The following is a 22827-nucleotide window of genomic DNA, read 5'->3' as shown; positions in this document are numbered from 1 at the left end:
ATGCCTGTAATCCCAACACTTTGGGAGGCTGAGGCAGGTGGATCATGAGATCAAGAGGTAAGGCCATCCTGGCCAACATGGTGAAAACCCGTCTCTACTAAAAATACAAACATTAGATGGATGTGGTGGCGCACACCTGTAGTCCCAGCTACTTGAGAGGCTGAGGCAAAACTTCGTCTCAAAAAAAACAAAAACAGGCAAATTTATTAGAGAAAGTAGGAAAATACATGGCAAGGAGGCAACAGGCAGGCCAGCAAGAGAGGAGCTGACTACAAGGAGACAAAGGCTTGCTGGGGACTTGATAGGATGGTGCTTGTGCTGTGTGCTGGAGAGAGCGATATGCAGTACTGATAACACCAAGGTTGCTGTGCACTAACTTGCATTTTCTATCAGCCAAGGGTCTAATGATAGCTGGACACAGGAAGATTGTGAGTTACTTGTGCAGGAGGACTATGTGTTCTGGACCATGAAGCCAGGCAGACTTGGAGCTTCTCTGCCTTCTCTTTGTGCTTTCCCTGGGTCCCGCCAGCCTGACTTCCCCTCCCTAATTAGGACTCCACCAATCTCAACCAGCCATCAAGTGTTAGATTCTGAGCACCTGTGTAGGGCTGCAGGTGATGGTCGATAATGAGGCTCATCTTCCTCACCGTCGTGTGTTTCTAACCGTTTGGCCTTCTGATGGTGGCTGCAACCTCATCAATGGCCAGCATGGACCTAACCCATTGGGTTATGTTTTCATTCCTGTTTTTCTTTACTTTGCTTAAGCAGGAAGTGCAACTGGATCGGGGAGCCTCTCAGGGGCTCTATCTTTTTAATTCATCTCTGCGATTCTTCAAATTGTAGGTTGTTAAACCATGAAGCCAACAGACACCTGGCTGCTTACTGGATTCAAGGCACTGGGATGCTTTGCTGAAAATGCCAGTTCAGGGCCCCTCCTCTCCAGGAGCCAAAATTCTGGAGTGGGGCTGGGAGACCAGAAAGAAACAAATTAAACCAGCACTCACTACTAAAAACAAGTATAACGAAGAGTAGTGCAATTAGATCAAAACGCACAAATCAAAGATGGCTCAAGGGCTTTCCCGTGTTGAGAAGTGCTGGACCCCGTTGTTTGTGAGAACTCAAGTTTGAAACATCTGTCCTAAAGGAGGCTCTGGACACCAGGAGAGGTGAGGTGACCCTCAGTCCAGGTGGAGACGGGGAAAATGAAGCAAAGGTATGTACTAAAACATACAAATAAGTCTGCAGTTTCCACGGCTTTGTTTGACTGCCTGAGAGGCTCCCATTGTATGGCCTCCTAATATGCTCGTTCTTCTCAATTCAGCCATTCAGGGGTCCTTCCATCCATCCATCTGTCACAGGGGTGCTCTCTGGGGAGCACCCTCCTCCGCAGCACATTCAGACCTGCATGTACAAAAGCCAGGAGTGAACCACTGCTCACTGCACACAGGGATTTGCCGTGAAGCTGTGACTCACAGTGCTCAGAGCGAAGTGAGGATGGAGAACAAACACGTGCATGACTGTTTTAGGAAACTTTAGGCCTGAAACAGGTCCCTGAAACAACAGAGAAACTGTGGGTTTCCTTCTCCTCTTCCCACCACCCCCTGCATGTGGCAGACACACAGGCATGCGTCTGTTTACTTGCATGAATGCATGTCTGTATCTTGACCAAAAGTTAAGTCATATCTGAAGTCTTAGCCCAAGTTTTCCACAGGGCCATGGGCACTCGGGGACAAATTTAGCCTCTAGTAAAAGAGCAAAGTCTTCTGAGGCCAAATATTAAGCCACCGTTTACCCAAGGACTGTATGGAGCTGGAAGTGAATACCACATTGTCTCAAACTATGGCTTCATGTCTTTGGTGTGAAGTTTCCTGGTTTCAACTACCTCTAATGATATCCTTCCAGATGGAAGGCTAAGCCAACTTGATTTGGACCACATGTCACAGATGCTGGTATGTGGCATGGTTTAGGAAGGCTCAATCTGCCCATTGATTGAGAGTGTTTTTAGGGACTCATATCACTCAGGCCCTGCTAACCATTCTCCACCCACCTCCTCTGTGCCGCCATAGGGAGGCTGCAGCCAGTAATTACGGGCTCAGCCATGGCTGGCTCTCACCCAGATGTTTACAGTCTCAGGGAGGCTGGATCCCAAATCCAGAGCGGTCACTGCAGACAGCAGAAGTAAGGAAGCCTCCAGCCTGATTTCCTAGGCTTCTGGATCCATGCTCATCGACGGAGCTTTTGTTCCCTCATGGGGCAGACAGTCCAACAACTGGAGAAAACACTGTGGGATTTTAGCTTCCTCCTGCCTTCCAGGCATGAAATGACCCAGGAGCATTTTAGGGCACTGTCCAGTAGGATCATGGTGGTGGGTGTCGTTTAAGCCTTCAGGGTATAAGGGGCTCTCTAACAGAAGGACAGCTCTAGAGCTGGACCTCAGGGTGGGCTGGGGCCAGGTCCCTCCAGGATGGCAGGGCTTTAACTAGTCTCCTTGAGAAGGCCAAGGTCAGAAACAAAGCCTAGTCCCTGAAAACAAGGGGGAGAAGGTGGCATCTGGGTTGACACCACACTTGAATTTCCATTTGTAATACAACTTTTGTTTTGTATCCATTAAGTCAACTGCCATGGTTTGAATGTTTGTCCTCGCCCAAACTCTTGTCCTCGCCCAAACTTAATCCACATGGTGACAGTAAGAGGATAGGAAATCTGTCTGGTATTGGAGAGGTGGAAGCTTTGGGATGTGATTAGGATTAGATGAGGTTGTGAGGGTGGGAATGAGCAGCTTTCCAAGGGGAGAAAGGGAGGGCTTGACTTGCAGGCTCAGCCCCCTCACTCTGAGATGCCTGCACCCCCATGAGACCTTGCAGAGAGTCCCCACCAGCAGGAAGGCTCTCACCAGATGCCGCCCCTTCTGGAGACTTCCCAGCCTCAGAACTGTAAGAAATAAGTTCCTGCACCCCCATGGGACCTTGCAGAGAGTCCCCACCAGCAGGAAGGCCCTCACCAGATGCTGTCCCTTCTGGAGACCTCCCAGTCTCCAGAACTATAAGAAATAAATTCCTTTCCATTGTAAATTACCCTGTCTCAGGTGTTCAGTTATAGCAACAGAAAACAGACCAAGACATCAACTTAATACACAAATTTCAGTTTACCTGATCATTTAAAAGTTTGGAGAATCCCTTTTCATGGTGTTTCTCGCTATTCCTTTTTGTACTTTTAACCAATTTTTGCTTCTTACAAAAATGGTAAAGCACTTTATTTGGGTATGTTATTTGGGGCATAAATATTTGTGATGGGTGCTTTGTCATTTTTTCTCCCTGGGTACGCACATTATTATTTTTTTATCCTGAATTTCTAGAAGTGCAATAGGACTGTCGTATTATCCGTTGAGTCTGGAGCCATGTGTGATGTTGCCACGTGTGGCCTTGAGCCTCTCTCAGCCTCCAGCCCATAGTAAAATGCAATCATTACTCAAGGAAGGAAGAAATACATGCACATCCAAGTGAAGGAACAGCCTCAGAAGTTTGGGTTTCCGCGTTTGTGGGCTCTGAGTCAGGACAAGGGGAGTCAGTCATTTCCACTCCCTCACTTACCAACTGCGTGACCTTGAGGACCGTGGTCTACCTCTCAGCATCCCTCGGGTGTCCATAGGACATTCAGTGAGGCTGCTGGGCTGTCGTGAGAACTGTCCTGTGCAGGGCTCTGCACAGAACCGGGCACAGGAGCCGTAACCCGGTCCGACGCCGTGTGCTACGTGCCTGTGCCCGGGTCTCTCTGCCCCAAACAAGGATCTGGGTCACAGCCTGTGGATTCCCTATCTGCTCACTGCACACTCCCCCACAGCCTGTGGATTCCCTATCTGCTCACTGCACACTCCCCCACACACCCAACCTTAATACATTTTGCTGAATTAATAAGCAAGGTCGTCAAGCTCTCTCCTCTTCCCCACCTCCCTTATCTGTAAGGAGGAAACACTGACCAGCTTTGGTGCTGCCCCTGTTCTCGGGCCTGGGAGCAGTGGCTGCTGTCTCACGGGCAATCTCTAATGGAAACAGAGAAAAGAGTTACTGATTGACCTTTTTTTTTTTTCCTGCTTTGCAATCTCACTAAAGCATTTCCTTTCCCTACCCCCATGCAGGAAGGCGAGAGCAGCATTATTCAGTTTCCAAAGTCTGAGCTCTCCTCACACCCGCAGGACTGGGGCCTGCAGCCAGTGGGGGTGGGGGAGGGCGGTTAACACTTGCAGTGCCCCAGGGGTGGGTGACCTGCACTCTCTCTCTCTCCCATGGAAACAGGGAGGCCTGAAAGACGGCAGAACCGCACAGGGGCAGGACACACACAGATGCGGGAAGACGCAGGAAGAGAGTTACCCGATAAAATAGGGATGCTTTTTTAGTATAAGTATATCCCATGCAATATTTGAATTTCAGATAAACAACAAATAACTTTAATATCTACGTCTCATGCAATATTTGAACTTCAGGTAAAAATGGACAGTTTTTAGTATAAGTATGTCTCTTGTAATATTTGAATTTCAGATTAAAAAAAGAACTATTTTAGCATAGAATAGGTCCTGTAGAAGTAAAAAAAAACTTTTTCATTGTTATTATGGGTTGAAGAGTGTCCACCAAGAAGTTCATGCCCACCCGGAACTTTAGAAGGTGACTCTATATGGAAATAGGTTCTTTGCAGAAGTAATTAGTTAAGACGAAGTCATATTGGAGCAGGGTGGGCCGTAAGTCCAGTGACTGGTGTCCTTATACCAATGATGTGAAGACAGAGGAGGAGAGACGCGCAGGGAGGAGCCCGCGTGAGGGCGGAGGCAGAGACTGGAGCGATGCAGCCACGAGCCAAGGGACACCTGGAGCCCCCAGGAGCAGGAAGAGGCCGGTAGGGTCCTGGATCCTCCTGAGGGAGCCCTGCCCTGACACCCTGACGTTGGCCTTCTGGCCTCTAGACTGTGATAATAAATTTCTGTTGTTTTAAGAGCCCCAGTTTGAGGTGATTTGTTACAGCAGCCACAGGAACATGAATACAATTGCGCATGTAAAATGCACATTTAATTGGGCATCCTGTATTTTCATTTGTGAATCTGGCAGCTCTGCTGGAGAATGGCTCCCAGGGATGAGCTAAATGGCTGGCTGGCCTCCCACGGCTTCCCGCTGCTCTTCCTGCCCTAGAGTGTGGGTCGGGCATTCCGGCAGCTCTTAGAAGGCTCTGGCCGCCCCCACCACGCACCTCTGTCGTCAACAGCTCCTGCCCACAGGAGATGTGACCGTGCGTCGCAGGTGTCCCCACAGTGCCCCTGGTGGAAGGAGCACCAGACCCCCTCCCCCAAATATTTCTGATGGCTTGAGACCCCCTGATACCCTTAACATACTCTGGAGGATGTTAAGGGTCTCAGCCCAACCCCCTAAAAGGGTAAAAGGACCAAAGTTAAATCTCTCAAAAACCCTGGGCAGGCGAGAGTTGCAATTGGATTGAGGAGAAACTGATAATAAAGAGAATTTCTCGTACACTCAAATGTCATGGGCTGAATTCGTTCCCGCAGCAGCTATTACAGCATGTGCCAGAGTGATTCGTGCCTCTCGGTAGAACATTTTCCATTTTCTCCTTCCAGGAGTGAAATGTGAACCTCCTCTTCCCCGTCCCAGGAACGGTGGCGGCCCTGGCTCCTGGTCGCCCAGAAATCCTCAGGCAGTTCCCAGGCACTGACGCGGAGGCCCGGCTTCCTGCGCTGTCGGGATGCATGAGGAGGCCGGCGCTGAGCTCACCAAGCAGCTGAATAAATGCGCACGTCTGCGGGGAAATGCTTCCTCACATCTAATTGCCTGGTGATTAGGAGACCACCCACCATCTGAATTGCCTTCGACTTGTGAAGAGCCCTGGCAGCTCTCCTGCAAGATTCAGCGTTCAAAAGGAGGAAGGTAACCATCTGGAATTAAATTTCTGGGTTCCTCATCTGTCCTAGACTCACATAAGGGCCTGGCAGGCTGCACAGTTATTCACCCAGTTCACCCCCCAACCACGAACAGTTCGCACCAAACCAGCAGAGCTACTGCCACCGCCCAACACCAACAGCGCCTGCATCCTACCCCGAAATCTCACCGTCTTTCCTACAGCAAAGCAACCATTGGTGTCCAAACATAAAGGGGCAAAGAGGTCCCCGGCAGCCTTGCTTGTGACAGCTCCAAACTGGCAGAAGCCTGCAGAAATGAGCGCTACTCAGAAATGGTCAAACCATTGCACCTGCCAGCCATACACCGCAGTTTCCAAAGGAGGGGGCCCTCTACATGTTACAGGAAAGATGCTGATGGCGTTTTCAAAAATGAGCAGCAGATTAATAGACCCCAAAATGTTTCTGTAAATGAAAAAATGGCAGAACTGAATATGTGTTTAGCACACATGCACACACACACACGCACACACGCACACACACACACACACACGCACACACACACACACACCCTAACTTGATTTGACAGCCAGGTAGAACCATGCCTGCTCTGACGTCTGCCTGTCTGGGTTCAAGGTCCTCCTCCCTAACTCACTATTTCTCCTCACTTTTTGGTGTGTGGTTTTTAAAAATTATTCTGTGCATGCTTTCACATCTGAAATGGGTGCAGCGGCAGTGTCTTCCCTACAGGTTGGCTCTGAGAACTGAGAGAGACAGAACGGACAGTGCTCAGCCCAGCACCTGGATCTAGTGAGCTGCCCTGGAGACCCCCACTCCAGAAGTACCTTTGTCTATACTATTTTAAATTAGTTACAAGGTAGAAGTTTCATCTGATAAGTTTTAAAACTGACTGATGTCCATCAACACTTTTTTCCAAAGCTCATTGAACAGCAGAAATCCCCACTATAACTCCTTTTGCAGTGGACATCAGAATAACTAGGTATGTCTTGAATCAGGGGTCCCATAAGCTCTGAGACTTGGGCTAATTCCTTCTTCCTTTGCTCAAGGGGCAGAGGGGATGTCCCCACCATGGTATTTCATCTTGGGACCTCAGGTCTCTGAGTCCTTTCAGCATCCTTGACGGTGGTGCCCCCACTGGCAGTTCCAACAGATCATCTCCTGATGATCTGATACGTGGACAATGCCAGGTGGAGAGGTAGCATTTGCAGTCATAAGTCTTTGCTTCTTAGATATATCACCCTGTTTCTAATCTGGGATAAATGGGTCTTTAATGATCTCAGTGCCATGAACATAAACAGCTCCCTAGGACTGGATGTCTCGCAGGTGCCCCTCGCCCTGCACAGCAGCAGAGTCTGAGACAGAGGGAGGTTCATCACAGCCCCACCTGCCTGGCTCCAACAGCCCCTCCTCCATCAAAGCTCCAAGCATCCCATCACCGCCTTCTCACATGTCACCTGTGAGAACCGGTAGGGTGCCCTCTTGATTTTAGCCTCCTAACATCTCCGTGAAAAGGAAGGCACCTTCGCAGATGGAGAGATTCCTACAGACTAGGGTTTTCCTGACATCACTCAGCCCCAAACAGAGCTGAAGAGCTGGGCTTTGAACCCAGATCCTAAAATCCACATTCCATCATCTTCTATATCAGAAATGATACATCACCTAAAAAATATATATGGAGGGCACCTTCCAGCACTGAGCTGGCTGCTAAAAGCTGTCAAAGATGTATCCTGAACTTGAACCTGCTTTGGAAGAAAGTTCAGATTCATTAATGTTTAATACAAATCTACTATTTTCCCCATTTGCTAATCTAATCTCTGGAGGAAGGTGGGAAGGGCCTCTCCGAAAGTGCCTGAGTCCTCTTTGGACCTAGTTGGGAGAATGCGGCTTCCTGCAGAGCCCCGAGGTGACAGTCCCTGCCCCATAGCACAGGGCACTTCCAGCTCCATCCTCCCGCTGCAGCCAGTGCCATTTTAACGAGCTTTTAAGGCTAAGTCTCCCTAAATCGCCCTCCTTTCCCATCTTTTAAAAAAAGTGAGGGAGGGTGCCTGCAGGAAATAAAAAGCTGCTTAGTAGTAATTCCTAGGAAACAGAATTGGCGTTCTGGGTAGGGAAGGCAGCCCCTCTGTGGTTTTCCTTGAATGGGCACTGCCATTGGTATTTAAAGTTGTCAGAATGCTTCATCCTTTCCCTTTGATGTAACGCAGACCCCAAGATGCCAAGATGCTGAGAGTCCTCAGGCTGGGGTGGAAAATTTACTTTGTTCGTTATGAGATAGAGTTGACTCCAAGTGGATGGTCGGTCCCTCAAATGCCCGTGGTTCTGCGGGCTCTTTTTCTTTCTCCTCTAATCATTTGTCAAGCTCACGCAACTGGATTTCTTCAACCTTCCCAAGCGGCCTTTTTTGTACAAGCTCAGCAGGTGCCTCCACTTTCTAGGACAGCTGTGCCTGCCCCAGAGCTGTGGGCACACTCCTTGTCCCTGTCTGCTGGGCAGCTGGCCTTCTTCTTCACCAGAGCTGAGACCTGCAGAAGGGGGTGCCTGGAGAAACAAGAGGCTTTGGAAGCGTCAGGTGACAGGACCTGGCTGTGGTTTACATTTTTCACCTTAATTTTAACAAGTATTTCAACCCCCTGGAAAATTGCTTCTCTACAATAATAAACAGAACCTGCAGTGAGTCTGTGGCAGGCTCCCAAGCCCAGGTGGGGCTGGGGGCCATTCCCAGTAAGCTTTGGGAGACCTAACAGTAGTCAGGAACGCATGCAGACAATGGGGGAGGGCTCAGAGGGGCTGCTTCAGCCCAATTGGCCCTAATTTAACGGGGGTGCAGTGGAGTTGGTGAGGTAACCTAAGGTTTTGAGTTACACATAAGCAAGTCAAATAGCATATAAATAATAGAGGTAGCGTGTTACAGGGGAAAAGGGGGCCAGTGTCTGTCTGCCTGCCTGTCTGGTCTGTTATTCATCAAGCCAGTGTGGTGCCTTCTGTGGCTTGTTCATCTCTGTTCACAGCTCCAAAGTTAGCCAAGGGCCTGTTGACAAGACTTGGAAAAAGATGCTGAGATCCTGGTCCTGAGAAACAGGGTGTTACCATGGAGACACCATTCATTCATGAGCATTCGTCAAGCACTTACTATGTGCTAAGCTCTCTTCTAGGCAAAGGGATCCGCAGTGAATGGAAACTCAATGAAATATGCCCCTTTGAGCCTCGCCTTTCAAAATGTGATCCATGACTAGCACCATCTGCATCCCCAGAAGTCTCCAGAAATGCAGTATCAGGCGCCACCCCAGACTGCAGAGCTGGAGCTAGATTTTAACAATATCCCCCAGGCCTTTTGAGTGGGCCGTAAGGTTTAAGGAGCATTGCACTAGGCACGAAGAGAAGATCTAGGAAGGAAGATCTGAGCAGCCCCAGTGGAGCAGAGGTGCTCTCCAGTGGTGTGGCGGGCAGCCAGGGTGCAGGGTGGGCTCAGCAGTGGCCGGGACGTGGGGGAACCTGGCTGGTTAGTGCCAATAACCATGATGCAGGACAGCCTAGAGACGCATGTCTTTCCCCTGTGACATAAACAAAGTAACAGCCCCCAAACGATGTCCACATCCTAATCCCTGGAACCTGTGAATGTGACCTGACCTGGCAAAGGGACTTTGCAGACAGGATTAAGGACCTTGTGATGTGAAGCTTATCCTAGATTATACTCACAAGGGGTCCCCTGTGAGAGGGATGCAGGAAGGTCAGACAGGAGAAGGTGAGGGGGTGACACAAGCAGGGATTGGAGTGGCATAGCCGCAAGCCAAGGGGCATGGGCAGCCTCTGGAGGCTGAAGGGACAAAGGTGGGTCCTCCCCCAGAGCCTGCAGAAGGAACAGGCACTGCGGACACCTTGACTTGAGCCCCATAAGTCTCAGTTTGGACTTCTAACTTCCATCATGATGAGAAAATACATTTGTGTTGATTTAATCCCCTGACTTTGTGACAATTTGTTACAGTGGCAACAGGAAACGGGTACACTCTTTCAACAGAGATTTTCAGGTGATGCCCATATAGAATTAGTCTCTGCTTAGGGAAGGGTCCCAGCATCCACCTCTTTTCACTTCTTAATCTGGTCCTGAGATCAGCCAAATTCAGGGATCACAGACCCAGGCTGCTCACATCCCCATTTTTGAGGGGCACAGAAAGTTCTGGAAGGAATATCTCAAGTGGTGTATGTGAGAAATAAAAGCATTAAATAACAAAGCCTCCAGGTTCTGTGTCTTACACCTCCTCAGGGCTCACAAAGCTCCTAGTTGTGGGTTCTGCATACAGTTGGCACTTAATAGAGTATCCGCTGACTGAGGTCACATGAGCATCCAAGCTGAGCCCTCTGTCCCCTCCAGCTGAGGGCTCTGATCCATGGAGCCTTCTGTCCAAGAAACGGCTTCCTCCCGTCCCCTGTTCGCTCTTCATACGCTGGTTTCCTAACCTTCTACTCCAGGTCTTCTCACGCTCCTCCTTCCCCGGGAATCTTGTCCTAAACCACCACACTCATCACCGCCTCTCTCCCCAGCCTGCTGCTCTCTCCTGAGTCCTGACCAGCTTGATGTCCCTGCCTGGAATCCCAGCACCATCTCATCCCTCCTTCTCACCCCTCTCCTGCCTGGCAGTCCCCAGGAATCATTTCCAACTCATCCTTCTTTCTACCTTCCATCCAATCAGCACAGGGACCTGTCAATCACACTCCCCAAATGTCTCTTGGATCCCGGCAGCACCTTATCACCACCACCCTGCTCCCGCATTCCCTACCTGGATGCTGATAGCTGCTCCCAGCTGGTCCCCCTGCAAGCTGTGATGTCCTCCAACCCACATCTGATCACAACCAGCTCCTTCTTAAATGACTCTCCATTGCCCTCAAGAGAAGGTGCAAACATCCCCAAGACTGACACCTGCTTTCCTCTCCAGCCTTCCTCTCCCACATCCCCTCCCCACGGACTCTCAGCTCTTAAGAATCCACTCAGAGATGTTTAATACAGGGATACCTGTTTAGGCTAGGAGGTTTTGTTCTTTTTCTTATCTTCCTTCAAATTGGTATTCTCATTTACAAATGCCAAGTATCTCCACCCAGTAAGAAGTAAACTTCTGCAAAATAACCATAAGCCATCAGGCACATATGATGTAGCAGGAATCATGCCCACTAATTTACATAAAATGTCTCATTTTAGGCTGAACACTCCAAGCTTCTTTCAGTTCCTAGGCCGACCATATTTTCTTTCTCCTTGGGGACTTTAATCTGCAGTAATCGCCGGCTAAAACCTCCTCCCCAGCCCCAACTCTGCCAGGCTGACATCTACCTGTCTTCTGGATCTGGAATCCATGGTCTGTTCCCTGAAGACAAGGAGGAGTCCCTGAAATTCGCTGTCTTGGCACCCTGTATTTGCCCCTGTATTTTCCCCAAGGGGAGGACACGTACCTGTTCTCTCCCCAGTGGGAAAGCGTGGTGAGAACCCGTCCGTCCTGCTCATCTCTCCTCTGTCCACCTCAAACTCTCTCTCCCCCAAATAAAAAGGAGGAGGAGTCGTACAGCTATTTTGGTTTTTTATTAATTTTTTTTTATTTTTTGAGATGGAGTCTTGCTCTGTCGCCCAGGCTGGAGTGCAGTGGTGCGATCTCGGCTCACTGCAGCCTCTCATGCAGCTAATTTGAGCAATGACATCTGACACAAGTGCATGATAACTTGACTCAGCGTCCCAGAGGCGAGTTCTGTTCTCTGCCTCTTCTTGGAGTAGCTCCCATCTTCACTCCTGGATGTTCAGCACCTCAGCCTGCACCTGGACAGGTAAGCTATGTCTATCCTTCCTGATGAGGGTCCAGCCACCTTCAGTTCTGGCAGAGACAGGGAGAAGACAAGGGAAGCATGGGCTATCCCAGAATGCTGTCTTTCCCAGAGGCCTTACGTTGGACGCGTCAATAACCCCACTCACGAATGAGGCTTCCATCCTCATCTTGAGATATACGTATGTATTTTTTAAATTTGCTTATTTATTGATTTGTCAACCATGAGAAACTAAACAGGAGGAGGGGTAACTTGGGCACCTCAGTCTTTGTTAAAGCTTGGATGATTATCTCTCTGTTTTACTAGATTCAAACTTTCATCAATACATGATTTCAATCAGTCTTGTTCACCACTGTGTCTTCAGCAGGTAGCACAGGCCTGGAATCAAGTAGGTTAACAGGCTTCGCTGAATGCATTGATCCAGGTTCCCAATCAGTATAAGCAAACAGCTTCTCAGAGGGCAGATGACCCCAGAAGTCACCAACCACCAGGCTGGATCTGAACCTGTGACCTACTGGAATATTCCACTACCTACATCTGCCCGTCTCCCCTGCCAGTAAAAGCCAATTTGTAAAATTACCAACAGTCCAGGCAGACAAGCACAGGGATTGTTGGCGGGCTCTTGTGTGCCAACACAGCATGAAATACCTGTTTCTCAAGGACCCGGGAAGGCCATCTCTGTGCTGTGGGCTGCATCTTCCTGCTCCCCTGAAGGTTTCTAAACAACCCACTGGCCCAAGTCCAGGGAAAGTAAATGCATTTCTTCCCAGCTATGTGTAAAAGAGGTTTAGGGTTTGGGATCTTTGTATGCAACAGGCACCGCCTCGTTTCTTTTCATAAGTAGCCTTGGCCACCTCATTATTAAATGGGAGAGGATAGGATAGTGGTACCCATGTTGTGGGGCTGCATGGAGGCTGAGTGGGCATAGTGAGAATTTTGACATGAAATGCTGAGCATGGTGTTGGGCACATGCTGCTGTCCATCATCTGTTCACACTCATCATCTTCACTATCACTTAGCACCCCCCAGCACACACACCCCTACCTACAAGCCCTGTTGTAATCCCTGCTTTCAGATGAGGGAACTGAGGCTCAGGGTGGCACAGCTTTTCAGCAGATGGAACAGAGCCTTAGCCCTCCAGGCAGTCTGACGTTACACCCAGAACTTTAATCTCTGCCTTGGTCCAGCGTGATGGGGCTGAGGGTACTGTGCTGAGACTACAGAGCCCCAGGTTCAAGTTCCAGCCTTAGACAGCCTTGAGCAACTCACCTTACCCACCACTCCTTGCCTCAGTTTCCTCATGCATAAAATTGGGAGCTCTTTTAGGCAATGTTAAGACTTCTCCCAGCTCTAACAATACCCAAGCCCAAAGAGGGCTGTGCACATTATGGCCTTTGTTTTCTATATTCGAATGTGCCCCCCAGATCTCCATGCCATGCAATTTCTCAGACAAACCAACTCACGTCTTCTTATTGGCCCCATGCACCCATGAGATCAGCAGATGTAACATCTGACATCACACTTAGAAACCTTCCCCCATCTGGATTTCTGCAACCCACAGGGAGTCATTTGCCAAACATATGTTTTACAAAACATGGGCCCACTGCACTCTGACTTGTTGTGGAGTCGATACAACCCACCTTTTCCCCGAGCACATGACTCTGGCCCATGCATGCTGTCTGGCTGGGGAGAGAGATGCAAGACTACTCATGTCAGGGGCGGAGGGTGGCAGGAAACGTGCAAGGTCACACATTGCTAAAAATGTAGACGTGTAATGTGGTGATAACAGACACACAACAGGGGTCAGTGTACAGTGGAGAAGAATTCTAGTGTCAGGCCAACTATCACTGTCAGGAGGAACATTGAGAAGCGTTTCCACATATCACCACTCACTTTTCCAGGTGACACTCAAGAGAGGAAGAGGCAGCGGACATCCCTGGCCAGTGAAGTTAGGAGGCTTTGGAGGCTCCAGAGTCATGACAGATGTTTTCAACATTGTAGCCAAACCCCTCCATGCAGAAGTTAAAATGCCCACTTTCTCTGGAGCACAACTTTTTTAAAAATGGTTTTTTTAAAATTGTAGTAAAATATACATAACATAAAATTTACCATCGTAACCATTTTTAAGTGTATAGTTCTGTGGTGTTAACTATATTCGTACTATTGTACAACCATCACCACCATCCACCTCCAGAACTTTTTCATCTTCCTAAGCTGAAACGCTGTCCCCACTAAACTATAACTCCCCATCTCCACCCCATACGTCTCTGGCAATCACCCTTCTACTATCTTTTTCTTTTTTTTTTTTTTCTTTTTCTGTTTTCTTTGAGATGAAGTTTTACTCTTGTTGCCCAGGCTGGAGTGCAATGGCACGATCTTGGCTCACTGCAACCTCTGCCTCCTGGGTTCAAATGGTTCTCCTGTCTCAGCCTCCTGAGTAACTGGGATGACTGGCGCATGCCACCACGCCCAGCTAATTTTTGTATTTTTAGTAGAGATGAGGTTTCATCATGTTGGCCTGGCTGGTCTCTAACTTCTGACCACAGGTGATCCACCTGCCTCGGCCTCCCAAAGTGCTGGGATTACAGGCGTGAGCCACTGCGTCCGGTGCCTTCTACTTTCTGTTTCTATGATTCTGCCTACTCTAGGTGCTTCCTCAAAGTGGAATCATACAATGTTTGTCTTTGGTGACTGGCTCTTTTACAGAATGTCCCCAAGGTTCATCCATGTTGTAGCAGGTGTCCGCCCTTCATTCCTTGTTAAAGCTGAATAATCCTCCATTACTTGGATGCACCATTTTCTTCCTTCATTCATTCACTGATGGACAAGTGGGTTGCTTCCACCTTTCGGCTATTGTCAATAATGCTGCAGCGATTCCCAGGCTGGCTGAGTAATTGGTAGTCTACAAAACTGCTTGGCACAGCTGTCCCCAATCTATAGGGAGTAGTTGTGGGTTCACAGAAAACCCACAAGACTTTGGAGTCAAAATACATCTGGTTTCCAATGCTTGACTGGCCAGCTGCAACTTTAGGCAAATTTAATCCTCCTGAGCCTCACGCTGCTCATCACCAAAATGGGAATTACAGTAGACAGCACTGGTCGCTGTCCCAGCATCCACACTACCTCCTACATCCTAAGCGAATTCTGATTTCTTTTTTCAACTTTCTTCCACGCCCAGGTGATCTCAAGGGGCTGAGACATTCATAGTTCCAGGGATGGGGCAAGTCCCACCCCCTTGCCAATGATTGGTTCAGACACTCAGGCTTCAGCCAATCGGTTTCTAGCAGTGCCTTAGCAACTGTTGCTAGTGTTAGGCCCTTGATCTGAGTGGCCCAATCAGGTAGAGGATGGGCTTTTATTCCAAGTTGGAGAAATGACGCTCTCCGGAGCTGGGAAATGAACAAGAGTTTCTGCAGCTGCTGTTGCTGCCGCCATCCCGCAACAACGAGGGAAGGAGGATGAGAACGAAGCCCAGGCACAGAAGAAAGGCAGCCATAAAATGATCAGAAAAACAGAGCTGGAGCCTGATTATCCTCCCCATCTTGGTGCACACTCACACTCACACACTCACTATGTCTGCGGACTGAGAGTCAGAATATTCAAGCAAAACAGATCTCCTTAAATGGCAGTGACCTTACCTGAAATTTAACAGGCCCCAAAGAACTGAATTTACCAGTCTAAAGTCAACCAGGAAGGCTGTGCGCCTTCAAGCCCACCACTCAAAGACGCCGACCAATTCACCTGTCGCCTGTATGATTCTGGGTTCACACACATGGGTGCATAAGCTACCCCGAACACACACACACACACACACACGCACGCATGCACCTGCACGCATGCATACACACAATTAGGTTCAGAAACTAAACCTCAAAGTAATAGTGGGCCTCAATTATCCTACATAGCTGTGAAACAGATAGCCTGTTAGCCAGTCACTGGAGTATCGCTTGAAATAGAGATTTATTACAGAAAAAGCAGCACATACAAAAGTTTCTATGATCAGTATTACTGCTGATTGTGAAATAAGGCATCATTGGAAGTGCACCAAAAATGAATAATGCAGGGACTGAACAGAGAAGCTGAGTGGAAGGGAAGCCAGATAAAGAAGGAACACATATTTTTTCAGCCCACAGTGTCACCCATTTTCAGAGAAGCAAGGATTTCCCTTAGGGTGAAGGGAGAATCCGAGGTCTTTCTATTCCATTTCCGGGCATGACCAGACCCAAAATCATGACAGAGTAAGCTTGAAAAGGAAGACTTCGTGAAGACTGTTGGTCAAGACACAACTGGGGAACAGAAACATCTCAGCATGTACAGGAGAAGGAATTTAATCCAGGGAGGAGATTGTGGCTAGTGGAGGGTCAGAACAGCCACTGCAGTGTCCAACCACACACAGTGAATTATTCATTCAGATCTCCTGACAAGGAAACTGTCTTTGTCCACCTGGGCTGCTGTAACAAAATATCATCCACTGGGCAGCCCATGCACAACAGAGATTTATCTCTGACAGTTCCAGAGGCTGGGGTGTCCAAGATCAAGGCCCTGGCCACTTCAGTGTCTGGTAAAGGTCACTTCCTGATTCATAGATGGCACCTTCTCGAGAGTCCGCATATGCTGGAAGGGGCAAGGGGCCTCTCTGGGGCCTTCTTCATTATTTTATTTTTATTTATTAAATTTTTTGAGATGGAGTTTCAGTCTTATTGCCCTGGTTGGAGTGCAATGGCACGGTCTCCACTCACTGCAACCTCTGCCTCCTGGGTTCAAGCGATTTTCCTGCCTCTGCCTCCCAAGTAGCTGGGATTACAGGTGCCCGCCACCATGCCCAGCTCATTTCTGGATTTTTAGTAGAGACGGGGTTTCATCATGTTGGTCATGCTGGTCTAAAACTCCTGACCTCAGGTGATTTGCCCACAGTGGCCTCCCAAAGTGCTGGGATTATAGGCGTGAGCCACCGTGCCTGGCTGTGGGGCTCTTTTATAAGGGCACTATTCCCATGCATGAGGGTTCCACTTCATGAACCACTCACCTCCCGAAGACCTCACCTCTTGATAGCATCACATTGTGGGTGAGAATTTCAACATTCAAATTTGAGGGAGACACACACATTTGGACCATAGCACACCATTGGGTCATAAAGCCAGGGTTCCGAGGCAAGTCTGAGGTCATCAGCCAAGGATGTCTGCATCGGACAACACTCAACTCAGGATTGGCACCCAGCCAGTGCCCTACACAATACAAGATGCCACTGTAGGGACAGGGGTGACCTCTAGCAAGGTGATCCCTCAGCAGGCCAGACAGGGCTTCTGAAGAGAATTTCTCTAGCTTCTTGGTATTTCCTGCCTGCTACTTTCAAACAAGGGTCCCGTTTTTAATGTTTTCCCAGTAATATTTTATGAATGTTATTGCAAAGGTAAAGGAAATTATATTTTTGCTCTTATAGTTGTTCACTCTATTCTCATTTGGCAATTAACGTTGAAAGGTAAGAAAACCAAGAGAAAGAGAGAGATTGGAATGTGGATATAGACCCAGATATATCAAATAGATACATAGTAGAAATAAAAAAGGGTTAGCTATGGAGAGGGATACACAGATAGATATAGCAAGACAGTTGGACAGACAGATAGGTTTTTTTTTTTTCTTAAGTAATAATAGGAACCAGAGGATGATCAGGAGGGGGAGGAAAAGAAAAAGATGAAAGCCCTGTCTAAGATGCCCACAAGTTCTCTAGTTTACATTTGTTCCCTTGGTGAGCAGAAGGGTGCAAGTCCTCTCTTACTCACCGTGATGTGAGGAACCTATATCATCCCAGGGCACAAGAGGGTGAAGTTGGCCATCTGTGCCCTTCTCTGCCTTGTACCCTAGGCACGCTCCTCCTCTAGATTCCAGTTTCTCTTTCTGCCAAAAAGGGGGTAGACCTGGTGAGTAGGTAAAGTTCCTTCCAGCCTGAAGACCCCTCAAAGGTTTTCTCCTGTGCCTTCCCCACAGCCTGGGTCTGCACTCTACTGGGATTTGCTGGGCTAGATTCTCAGAGGAGCTCAACATTGATCGAGTTCCTCGCTCCACGTTAGATCTTTGGAAAATTAACTAAAGACCTCCTAGTAAGATGCTTGTAACTTACTACATAAGGTGAAATAGTGACTTTACAGTGCAAAAACTATAACCCAAGTATTACAACCAGCAGCGGGTTAAATCAACACCACAGGCCCCATGATCGATATATGTGATCAGGACATTACATCCTGGTGTTGTTGCCCCAAGTCTTGACGTGAATCGGACCACAAGGACAATTCAGACAACCTGAAATGGTGAGACATTCTACAAAATAAACATCAATGTCATGAAAGACAAAGACTCAAGATTTTCTGCTTAATGGAGACTAACAAGATGCGATAACTGAATGCCAGGCATGAGCTTGGATTTTCTTTTGGCTCAAACAGTCTTAGGACAATTGAAGAAATCTGAATGAGGTCTGTAGCTAATAGAATTGGGTCAATGCCATATCCTTGGTTTTGTTAATTGTATTGTGGTTACAGAAGAGAATCCCTTTGTTTTCAGGAAATGCACACAGCAGTATTTAATAGTAAAGGTACATCTTTTCTGCAACTTCCTCTGTGTGTGTGTGTGTGTGTGAGAGAGAGAGAGAGAGAGAGAGAGAGATGCAACAAATATGGTAAATCTTAATTTTGGGGACTCTGGGTGAAGAGTATCTTGAGATTTTTGTGCTCCTCTTCTGCACATCTGAAATCATGTCAAAAAATAAAAAAGGTGTGTGCTCTGCAAGGGATACCCAGATACCCATGCAGAAGAGAGAACTGATTCAAGAGATGAACCATTGCATTGGGAGCAACGATGGTGTCCACTGGGGAATGAGCCTGTAAATCCAGGAGAGGCTGCACCTGCAGCCCATTCCTCCAGGGTGGTTCTCCTAGACCTGCTTCAAGTGTCATGGTTTAAATTCTCAGGCACCCCTTGGGCCATACTGACATTTCTATTGGTTTTGGGCCAGGAGGAGCTAATATGCCTTACACATGACGATAGCTTGGAGAATGTAAAAATGCTGAACTGTTATCACACCTAATGACGTGATACATGCGAAGACATAGCGCAAGCATGGAAGAGTGTAATGGAATCCTACAGCCTTAAACCACGATTTCATATGTGATACACAGTAGTCACAGCTGAAATCTTTCTCCAGTGTGGCTGCTCCCTCCTCATTGAACACAAAGCAAGCTATACAATTCAGTTTTAGCAAATGTGAGATGCACTAGCACAATCTTGAAGACCACGTGCGGGTAAAAAGAACAACCTCCACCCATACCAAGCATTTTCAGTGCCAGTTCCCACCTGAAACACAACTGTGATCTCCATTTGAGCCAGGAAAACCTCAACCACAGGGAGCTGCAGAGCCCCCCTCCAGTGACTCTCTGGTGTGGCAGTGCCAGGGTCTGAAGGTACTGAGGCTTTGCAGGCATCATCTCAAGCCAGAGGGTCTGAAGCTACTGAGGCTCTGCCGGCAACATGTCAAGACAACATGGTAGCTCCTTCCCAGCACGCCACGCTGCCCTGAACACACTGCTAGCTTCTGTCTATACTGCACTTGGCACTGAGCACAATCCGATCAGATGCAGCATGAGAGTGCTTTGTTCCATTTTCCCAAGGCCCACTCACAGGGCCTGTAGGTACCTGCACGGTCCAGGTCCATCATTCAATTGAGCCACCACGAATCGGAACAACTGCATCTTTCAATCGCATCCTCCAGTTTGCCCAGAGCCATCCGAGCACAGATTCAGAACTGGATCTTTGCCTCTCTCAACAAATTACACTAGGCGACTGAAGCATCCAACTCAAGTGTGGTGTTTTAAATAAGGAAGAAGAACTTAAATTCATCCACTGACCCATTTCCACAAATCGTCAAAGTCACATGGCTTTATCGGTATTGTCATTTCTGTGTTAAACTTAGCTCTTACATGCTTAAAAAATGAGAATAATTGTTCAGATATGCTTGGGAACCAAAGAAAGAACACAACGACTGTTTTCCCACATTGTCAAACTCAAACAAACACCTGTGACAGATGAGCACCGCCTACTGAGGTCACAGTTCACCTTGCTGCACAAGAGCTGCTGGCTTTGTTCTCTGTCTGGAAGGACTTTCTGTCTCCCTGTGCTGCGTGTCCTCTGGCCTCTTGGGCCCATCCCTCCACGCCCAACTCAAGGGCCATATTCGGCCTTCATCTTTGGAGGGATGCCCAGGGACAGATGTGTCCATGGGACCCCCAGCACACACAGTGACCCTTCGGGGCTTACCCTTCAAAAGTGTCGTGTCATTTCCCTGTGCCCTGACCTCCACGCTGAGTTCCCTCTTTCCTTACTGGCCGTGGCATTGCATGGGTATAAGTGATTGTATATAAGACAGGTATAGGATTTGTTTTCTGATAATCCATGGGTTTTACATTTCTGCCAAAAGTTATAAGTGAGCAATCTTTTATATACATCTGCCAGCTCAAATGGACACAATGTAGGCACAGGCATCTTGTGTTGAGAGGCATGATGGGGCCATCCCTGGGGTCTGCAGGGAAGCAGGCAGCAATTGATGAGTGGCATTCATCCTGGGACAAAGGAAGGCGAGAAGCAGCCAGTATTTCCTGTTCTTGATACAATGTTACCCTGCAGCAAGAGTGGAAAATCCCACGTTTAAACCCGAAACTGATTGTTCCTGGCCACCAGCCACTCCCACATCCCCAAACCAGGGGGGTGACTTAAAGCAGTGCAGTGACCTGCCTGAATCACTCGAGCTCTTGCTGAAATGCAGGTTCCGAACCAGGGCCTCCAGGGCGGGGCCTGAGACTCTGCATTTATAACCAGCTCCCAGGTGATGTCTGAGGACCATGCCTTGAGTAGTGAGGACCTAGAGTGAGTGAATGAAGAGAACTTACACAAGAGTCCAGCACATTCTAATGAGAAAGGTGACACCACCCACCCCTCTATCATTCACCAGCATAGGACAGCTGGGTACCTCGTGGCCATCCTCAGTCAGCCCCACCTCTCAGGCCAGGGCCTGCTGTCTTTGATGAAACCCCTCTGTCCTTCCCATGCCTTTGCGCCTGTTATTCTCCAGCCCACCATAAGTCTCCCATGAGGTGCTGGATGTCTCAGGCTTGGGCCTCCTCGTCACTGCCTCTCTTCTTCCTCGGTACCCTGGGAGCTGCCCACGTGGGCTCTCAGTGGCCCCTGCTCTCTGGCTTCTGGCAGGGGATTGGCCGGGCAAGGCAGGCAGGGACATCCCCCTCCTCAAAGGGTGCTTGTGTCTCCCGGAGAACTGTGAAGTGCAGGAGGCAGGAGGCCTGGGAAAGGGCCAGTGCCTGGTGAAGGAGGGCTGCTGCTATTATTTATTAGAACTCTTTGTTACTTTTATTAAATCTGGAGGCTCCAGCTCAGTGCCCACCTCCATGAAGCCTTCCTGGCTTGGCTCGACCTTCCTTAGTATCTTTCTTCTTTGAATGCACTCAGTGAATAATTTAGGCCCTTATTTTGAGCCATCTTCCTTCTTTTTCCTTAGTTGCCTCCAAGGCTCAGTCTGGTCCCCTCGACATGACACGAAGCTTTGATTCACTCACAGTAAACTTGTGCCAATGAGGAAAACCACAAAACACATCTGAAACTCAAATAACTCAAAAATGGTTCGAAAACAGTCTGTTTCTTTATGTCTCTCCCAGTGTTGGTAATATGTGTTTGGGGAAAATGTCTAAAAATAATGAAACACTTTTTAAAATCTACTTTTAAAACAAGCTTTATCGAGATATAACTCAAGTACCACACAATTCACCCATTTAAAGTGGACAATTCAGTGGGTTTTAATATATTCACAGAACTGGACAACCCTCAACACAGTCCATTTTGGAACATTTTTATCAATTCAGAAAGAAGCTGTGTACCTGTTAACAGTCACCCTTCCTTATCTTGTTGTTTTGCGTCTGCATTTAAAACACGAGGCAGGAAAAGACCATTACCGATGTAAATCCCAGGATTTATTTTTTGTTTACATTCTCTTTGGTGCTGATCCCTTTTGAAAAATTTACTGGCTAAGTTTCAGGAGAATCATATCAATGGCATGGAAACCTACCTGTTTTGCAGAACATCCCAGGTCACCTGCCTCCTTGCACACCTGAGGGTTGAAGGAGGGCATGGCACCGTGGCGTCCACCACCCCATCTGGCTCTCCCACGCCTCTGGCCTCACCCCTATCGGAGGTGAGAGCTGGTTCCTGCCAGTCTAGAAGGAGCTTTAAGCTCTGCCTCCTATGTTGTAACAGAGCCCGGGAAGGAAGTTTTCACTTGTGAGCCAACTGCAGGCTTGACGGACTCAAAAGGGTGGTGTGGAAACAAAGAAAACACTGTATGTTGAAGATGGTCAAGACAATCATGATGCTGCCATTTATTGAATATTTGCAGAGTGTCTGGCATGCCGCTAAGAACGTTACACGTACTTCTGGTTTAATCCTCACGACGACCTTCGGAGGTGGATCTTATTAGTTTGCCCAAGTTTACTGCTAAGGAAGCTTAAAGGAAGAGCTCTAGTAACTGCCTGGAGGGTCTTCCCTGATCTTCCCATCAGTCTAATGATCTGTTTGGATAGAGGGAGGGATCAGTCCGAACTGGATGGCCTTCTGAAGTCTTCAAAGCTCTTGAATCTGAGAATTCTGAATTCTACAAAATCTGAATCATAGGATGCCCTTCGAATAAACGCGCTGGATCCTTTTAAACCCAAAAAGAAGGGAGATGTGCATGCGGGGTGTGTGGAGATACCCTGTTTTTAACGTAAGTCAGGAATGTCTGCTATGTGTGGATGACATGAGAGCTCTCAACCTCTGGGAGCCTGTCCCCAGGTCAGCCTTGGTGAGTCTGGCCCCAGCTATGGGTGCCTACCTGGGCTTTCACCTGTCCTGAGGTTTACTGTACCCCACCTGCAAGCATGAGGCCTGGAAGCTGCCATCAGCCTTTGGTCTCTGGTACAGGCCCTTAGCTGTGAACTCACATTATTAATGTTAAAGACAATAATGTGATTAGCAGTCGTGTCCCATGTGACCATTCAAGATTCCCAGTGGCTGGAGACAGG

General features: G+C 48.3%; 2 long non-coding RNA genes across 2 annotated transcripts; one reads left to right on the top strand and one right to left on the bottom strand.

Moving 5' to 3' along the window:
- Positions 1-105: 105 nt before the first annotated feature.
- On the bottom strand, positions 106-16801 carry LOC129050966 (uncharacterized). Its single transcript, XR_008514906.1, has 3 exons — positions 16743-16801; positions 3977-4039; positions 106-1401 (listed from the first exon to the last, which is right to left on the bottom strand). It is a non-coding gene; the product is annotated as an uncharacterized LOC129050966 (long non-coding RNA).
- On the top strand, positions 16799-18214 carry LOC103892726 (uncharacterized). Its single transcript, XR_656937.3, has 2 exons — positions 16799-17126; positions 17895-18214. It is a non-coding gene; the product is annotated as an uncharacterized LOC103892726 (long non-coding RNA).
- The last annotated feature ends 4613 nt before the right edge of the window (positions 18215-22827 follow it).

This window comes from Pongo abelii, chromosome 18 (genome assembly GCF_028885655.2).
Source record: "Pongo abelii isolate AG06213 chromosome 18, NHGRI_mPonAbe1-v2.0_pri, whole genome shotgun sequence".
Classification (NCBI taxonomy): Eukaryota; Metazoa; Chordata; class Mammalia; order Primates; family Hominidae; genus Pongo; species Pongo abelii.
This window is presented reverse-complemented; position numbering and strand designations above follow the sequence as displayed.